Genomic DNA, 6998 nt, shown 5'->3' with positions numbered 1-6998 from the left:
ACATCTCATATATCTTTATATATTTTTAACTTTAGAGGTTGAACTTGTTCAGCTTTCCACGTCTCTCGAGGTACTGCTTTCACTCGGGTGTAATCTAAAAGTATAACTGGATGTACCTACGGAGAGAAGAACCTTTGCCATAGACAAGAGATAATCACTTAAAATTTGATCACCCTTAACGTGCATTTGAATTTCATTTCCAGTTAAATTTACAGTGTAAGGTTTGCCATACAGAATCTCAAATGGACTAACTTTCTCCCTAACCCTTGGGGTTATTCTGGTTCTTAATAATGCCAGAGGTAAAACATCAGTCCATTTCATCTGAGTCTCCTGACACAATTTTCCTACCTGTCTCTTAATTGTTTGATTCATTCTTTCCACTTTTCCACTGGATTGTGGCCTCCAGGGGGTATGTAAGTCCCATTTAATTTGTAGTATTTTTGAGATTTGTTGTACTATTTCTGCTATAAAATGAGGTCCCCTATCTGAAGAAAACCCTTCTGGTACCCTAAATCTTGGTATGATTTCTTTTAATAACATTTTCACTACCTCCCCTGCTTTAGTGGTACGACACGGGAAAGCCTCAGGCCATCCTGAAAAGGTGTCAACAATTACCAACAAATGTTTATATCCATTACATCTTGGTAATTCAGAAAAATCAATTTGCCAGTAATCCCCAGGCATGAAGCCCCTTTTTACTTCCCCTGGGGGGGGCTTCTTCTGAATCCTGGGATTATTTCTAAGACAGATTTCACATTTTTGTGTAATACCCTTTGCAATTATTAACATACTAACTCCCACAGCAAATCTTTTAACTGTTTCAACCAATGCCTCAGCTCCCATGTGGGTACTACCATGTATTTGCTTCATCAGCTTCTTCATTATCGGCAAAGTTACCACACACTGTCCAGTAGATGTCACCCACCATCCTTCAGGAGTTTTTATGCATTTCAGTATTTCTGCTAATTTATTTTCTTTTTCAGTGTATACTGGAATTTCCATTTTTAACAGTCTCTCTGGAACTAATGCTGCCACTGACATGGATAATTTTGCAGCCTCATCGGCCTGTTACGGAAATTAGGCTTGTTGGCCACCATAACAGAGTTCGACCCTAGGTTCCCCCAAGTAAAGTTCAGAGCCAAATCAAAACAAAGTAAATTTTAATCACACGTGTGCCATAATTACAGCTCGAGCTGGGTGCCTCCGAAGAGGGACCCTAACATAAACAAATCCTGGGTAATTATAGTCTTTTCGACTTCCATTTCCCACCCCTCACGCGATAGTTAGACCAATAGTAATTTTTTGGTCTGGGGTCTCCTGCTCCTCATTGGGTCTCATCGTCTTTCTGAGGCAAGCTGGTTTTCTCCTTATTCTTGTTTTTTTGCAGTCTCTGATGACGGTTGTACTTCTGTTTTTGTTGGGTCTGGCGGTTGCCTCCCAAGGTCTTATTTTCCCCCATTGTTTTGGCGTCTTCCCTCTCGGAGTCGGTGACACAGGTGCGCAGACTGCGTGTGGCTCCCTTATCTTCCCAGCCTGAACGAGCTCTGAGGCACTATTTTTTATTAAACTAAGTAAAGATTCGTTACTTTTCCCACGCACGGCCTAAGGCTTCAGCAAATCTAGCCACTCATGCTAAGCAAGTTTTATGTAAGTTGTGCTAAGCAGCCATTTCTAGACAGTTTCAATTCACTATTCTTTAACAGTTTCCCCCCTTTGTTTTTATGAAGCATCCCTGCTAATATTTTAAACAGAGTTCTCAAAGTCTTTCGAGGCATACTATCACTTTCCATACTCTTATATATAATATGATCGTAAGCAATAGGCATAACACAGTTAAACTGAACACAACTACTACCGGGTGCAATACATGATTATAAATCCCTGTTGTGGTTGGTGACCACCCTAGAAGAGTTTCCCAGCCATGATGTTCTCCGTCCCTTTTTACCCTTTCTAAGATATGATGTATCTCTTTTGCATCATGGTGAACAGTGATTAGAGTTTTCTGTCCACTGTTCCGGATGCGCTCTAGCAGTCGATGCAAATCATCATGTTGCAGTAGTTTCCTTACCAGGGTGAGATTCATCCCAATGGGAGTAGGTAGTAAATTTTGAATTAATGTATAATTAGATTGTAACAATTGATAAGACGTGATAGGAGCTGAATAATTGAAATCACATCCCATGATTTTGGTAAAGCTACAAATACAAATATTTCAATGATTACTCATATCTACTACAATGCCATCTATAACTATAAGACTACAAAAGGTTCTCATACATACACACCCTCTCCCAATATATACAAGTATAGTTGCAGGTGTTTCATCAGGGTGTATTTCAAAGTGACAAACATTTTGCTCAGTGTCAAGACAAATGTCTTGGGCTTTGATGGTATTACTTTCACAAATAAACCCTTGCTGTTCCTGTACAATACATGCGCTAACGTCCACAGTTTGCCATTTATTTCCATTTCGTTGGGTCCATACTCTGTGTTCCAATGGATAGAGTATAGCTCCATTGTGATTTAATCCTAACGCAATGATTGGATATATTGTATATGTTGGAGCATTACGTATTGTTGAAACAAAGGCTGTGGCCTCAGTGTTGATAGGATCATAAGTAAAATTGACCAGATACCACCAGGATTGGAATTCCTTTTCAAATTCGGTCACATTATCCCAAATTACCTTTCGAATTTCAGTGGGTAAAGTGCCTTCTTCCCCTCCCTTATAATCGCTGCTGCCATAGATTGCATCCACAGTTGAGCTTGGATGCAACTGAGGGCCAGGGAAATATTAATTTGGGCTTCCCCAAGTGCATCCACTATCAAGTGGTGATCTTTTTCATTCATTTTTTCCCACTGAGGTAATATCTCAGATGAAAGCCATTGGTTAGTTCCTAATGCTAATAGAGAAGACCTCAATGGATGTTTTAATCTGTATAAGTCACTTGTTGTTGTGCTCAGTTTATTTACGAGTACTTCAGCATCTATACTGTTTAGGACTCCCAATCCTGTTCCTATGATACCGGTCACATCTCTCCTTGTTCATTTTGGAGAGGTGAGGGTTCGCCTATGTAACCACGCCGTCCATCCCACATAGGACGTACCTAAGAATGGTGAACAGGTCGGTTTGATTGTAGAGATATAATTTGCATTAATAGCTCTACTCGTTTGAGAGACCATGATGGATTAAATAACACTTGTTGTTGGCCTGTATTTCTAATCACATACGGTCCAATTTCAAAGATTTGTGGGGATAAGGTTTTCTTACTCTTCATGGTAACAGAGTTATTTATATTGGTGGAAATAATTGTAGTCAGGGTAGGTATTGCTGTACTGGGCTCAATAATGTCTATTTTAAATTCAAATGACAGTCCCACATTGTGGTGAGCCCACAGGCAAACTATAAAAACAGGTTGTTCTAAGGTAAAATTGTACCAACAATCCAGTTTTTCACTGGCACAAATTTTCCTTTCTTTTTCATTTGATTTGATTTTAGTGAGAGAGATTTGAGTTGCCTTCTCATGGGTGGACCCGTTGATCACTCGACACCCTATCTTTATTTCCTTTCCTGTCCTTCCCAGGAGTTGGGGAAGTTGGTTAGTATTATCCCAGCTCCATTCATTTTCTGAGTATACTTCAGTTCCATGCATGAGCAGGGCTGAGAGGTTTAAGTTTTTATCAGAATTTAATCCCATACTTCCGGTATACTTAACACGGGCCTGGGACCATGGCCACTCTAAGGTTCTTTGACCACAGCTTAGGGAAAGTAGCATTGCCAGGGTTTGAAACAGCAGGGTGCAGTAAAGGGAAAGAGATTTGTGTTAGTGAGGCGAGTCCGAACAGACTACCCTGGGGAAGTCGTGTATCCCATCGAGCTTTACGTGGTTGTTTTCACTGTTCTGCTGCAACCTCTGCTGTGTTTGCTTCTTGGACTGTCACTCGTTTCACGTGAGAGTGGTGAATCCAATTCTCTTTTCCTAGAATTTTAACAGCGCAGTAAGAACTTAACAATACAGTATAGGGTCCTTCCCATTTTGGTTCTAGTTTTGTTTTTCGCGAGAATACCTTTATCAACACTTTATCTCCAGGCTGTATAGCATGTGCCTGAATGTCTGATGGCACCGGCTGAAACCACTGAGCCTGATTTTGCAAGGCCTTAAACCGTTCTTGTAAGGCTAGTACCTATTGTGTTACTCGTTCATCTCCGTCTAATAGGCTGGTCTTAGCAGGGATATAAGTCCCTGGTATCGCTAAATGTCTCCCAAAAAGAATTTCTGCTGGTGGTAGTCCTATGGGTTGCCGTGGAGAATTTCGAACATCCCACAGAGCTAAGTTTAATGCCTCTGGCCATTTTAGGCTAGCATGTGTGCATATTCTTGCTATTTTCTCTTTTAATGTTCTATTCATTCTTTCTACTTGTCCTGAAGATTGTGGGTGATAAGGAGCATGTAGGTTTCTTTTTATTCCTAACGATTTACATAACTGATTGATTATGCTTGCTGTAAAATGGGCACCCCTGTCTGAATCAATGGCTTCTGGGACCCCATACCTGGGTATGATTTCCTTCAGTAAGGCTTTTACCATTCCCCCTGTGTCAGCCTTTCTTGTTGGAAAAGCTTCTACCCAGCCTGATAACTGATCTATTATCACTAACAAGTGTTTCTATCCATAGACAGATGGCATATCTGCATAAGCTATTTGCAGCTTCTGGAAAGGGAAGTAAGCCCATGGTCGTCCCCCCCAAATCTGAGCTTGGCTTGTTATTTGAAAACTTTTGGCAGGTCGGGCAGCTATTTGTTATTCTTCTAGCAGCTGCATAGATTCCTGGAGCAGCCCATACTTTCTGTACCTGTTTAGCTATTCCCTCGGCTCCCCCATAAGCTTTATCGTGAAACCACCTAGCTATAGTAATTAAATATTTTTTTGGTAGAATTGGTTTTTCCCCAATTGTCCATATTCCATCACCATTTTGTTTTGCTTCCCACTGTTCCCATTGTTTTTTCTCTTCCACTGAGCAGTCTTTTTCATACATAGTTTTGGGGTCTATTAAGTTTGGCCACTCACTCTGGTCCATCCTTGGAACTGCCCCCATACATTCTCTCAGAGGTTGTTGAGCTGCAGCCCTCGCAGCAGCGTTGGCTAGAGCATTTCCTCTGCTAATTTCTGTAGTGTCTTTAGTATGGGCTGGGCAGTGTATTACCGCAATTTCTTTGGGCAGTTGAACTGCTTCCAGCAAATTACGTATTTCTTCTCCATTAGCTAATTTCTTTCCTGATGACGGCAAGAATCCTCGTTCTTTCCATAACATCCCTGTTGCATGACACACTCCAAATGCATATTTAGAGTCGGTATAGATATTTACCCGCAAGCTCTTACCTATTTTTTGCTGCTTGGGTCAATGCTATTAATTCTGCTCCTTGAGCACTTACTGATGGAGACAAAGGATTGGCCTCGAGCACCTCAAAGACGTTAGTGACAGCATAGCCGGAGTGACGTCTTCCGTCCAAATAATAGGATGACCCATCTGTAAACAGAACTAAGTCCGGGTTCTCCAAAGGTTCATCTTTAAGGTCCTCCCGGGGCTTGCTCGAGCTGACGACCACCTGCTCACAGGAATGATGTGGCTCTCCGTCCTCCGGTTGAGGCAATAGCGTTGCTGGATTCAAAATATTGCATCTTTTGAAAGTCACATTATCTGCATGCAGTATTATCAGTTCATAGCGGTCAGCTCTCTGTGGGGATAGTGCTTGAGTCGCATATTGCTTCATTAACAGTTCTACTTCATGTGGCACATACACAGTCAATGAATGACCCAAAACCACAGGTCGTGTTTTTTTCAGTAAGAGCTGCAGTAGCTGCTATTGCTCTGATGCGTCCTGGAGTGCCTTTAGCTACCTCATCTAGTTGCGTGGAGTAATAGGCCACTGGTCTACAGTGAGGGCCTAGTTTTTGGGTGAGTATCCCACTTGCTACTCCCTGTCGCTCATGGACAAATAATTCAAATAGTTTGCTATAATCTGGTAACCCGAGAGCAGGGGCTGAAACCAACGCTTTTTTCACAGATGTAAAAGCTTTCTCCCTTTCTGGGCCCCAGGCCAAAGGCTCTATCTCCTCCTTTTTTGTTGCCTGTACCAGAGGCTTAGTAAGTTCTGCTAACCCCGGAATCCACGGTCGGCAGAATCCTACAGCTCCTAAAAATCCCCTAAGCTGTTTTTTTGTTACAGGACGAGGCATATCAAGAATTGTCTTTACTCGTTCTGGATCAACTAACCTGTGTCCTTCTCTTAAGATAAAACCCAAATATTTTACCTCTCTTTGACACAGCTGGAGTTTAGACAGAGATGCTCGATGCCCTTTTTCTGCAAGAGCGTTACACAGAGAAACAGTATCTTTCAAACATGTCTCATAATCTTTACTTGCTAATAACAAATCATCTACATATTGTATTAATGCAGAATGTCCTGGAAGTTCGATATCTGAGAGGTCATTTTTAAGTATACGCGAAAAAACAGTCGGAGACCCAGTAAATCCCTGTGGCAGCCTTGTCCAAGTTAATTGTTGTCCCTTCCAAGTGAAAGCAAAGAGATCTTGGCTATCTTCAGCTATCGGTATACTAAAAAAGGCTGCTGTTAGGTCAATCACAGTAAAATAAGTTGCCCAGTGGGGTATCTGTAGTAAAATGGTTGATGGGTCGGGGACTACTGGATGTGGAGCAATTACATGTTGGTTTATAGCCCTTAAGTCTTGTACAAAGCGATACTCTGGATCACCATCAGCATCTTGCCTGTTCTTTTTAACTGGCAGAATTGGGGTGTTATATGGGGATTCACAGACTCTAAGGATACCCATTTTCAGATAATGATCAGTTTGTTTTTGGATACTCTTCTCTGCTTCCTTTGGGATAGGATATTGTTTAACTGCAGGAGGCAATCCCCCCTTTGTTTTTATCGAGACTGGACCGGCTGATTTCAGTAGTCCCACATCCATTCCTGAAG

The sequence above is a fragment of the Dromaius novaehollandiae genome, unplaced genomic scaffold, assembly GCF_036370855.1.
Source record: "Dromaius novaehollandiae isolate bDroNov1 unplaced genomic scaffold, bDroNov1.hap1 HAP1_SCAFFOLD_53, whole genome shotgun sequence".
NCBI lineage: Eukaryota > Metazoa > Chordata > Aves > Casuariiformes > Dromaiidae > Dromaius > Dromaius novaehollandiae.
Note: the sequence above shows the minus strand (reverse complement) of the source record.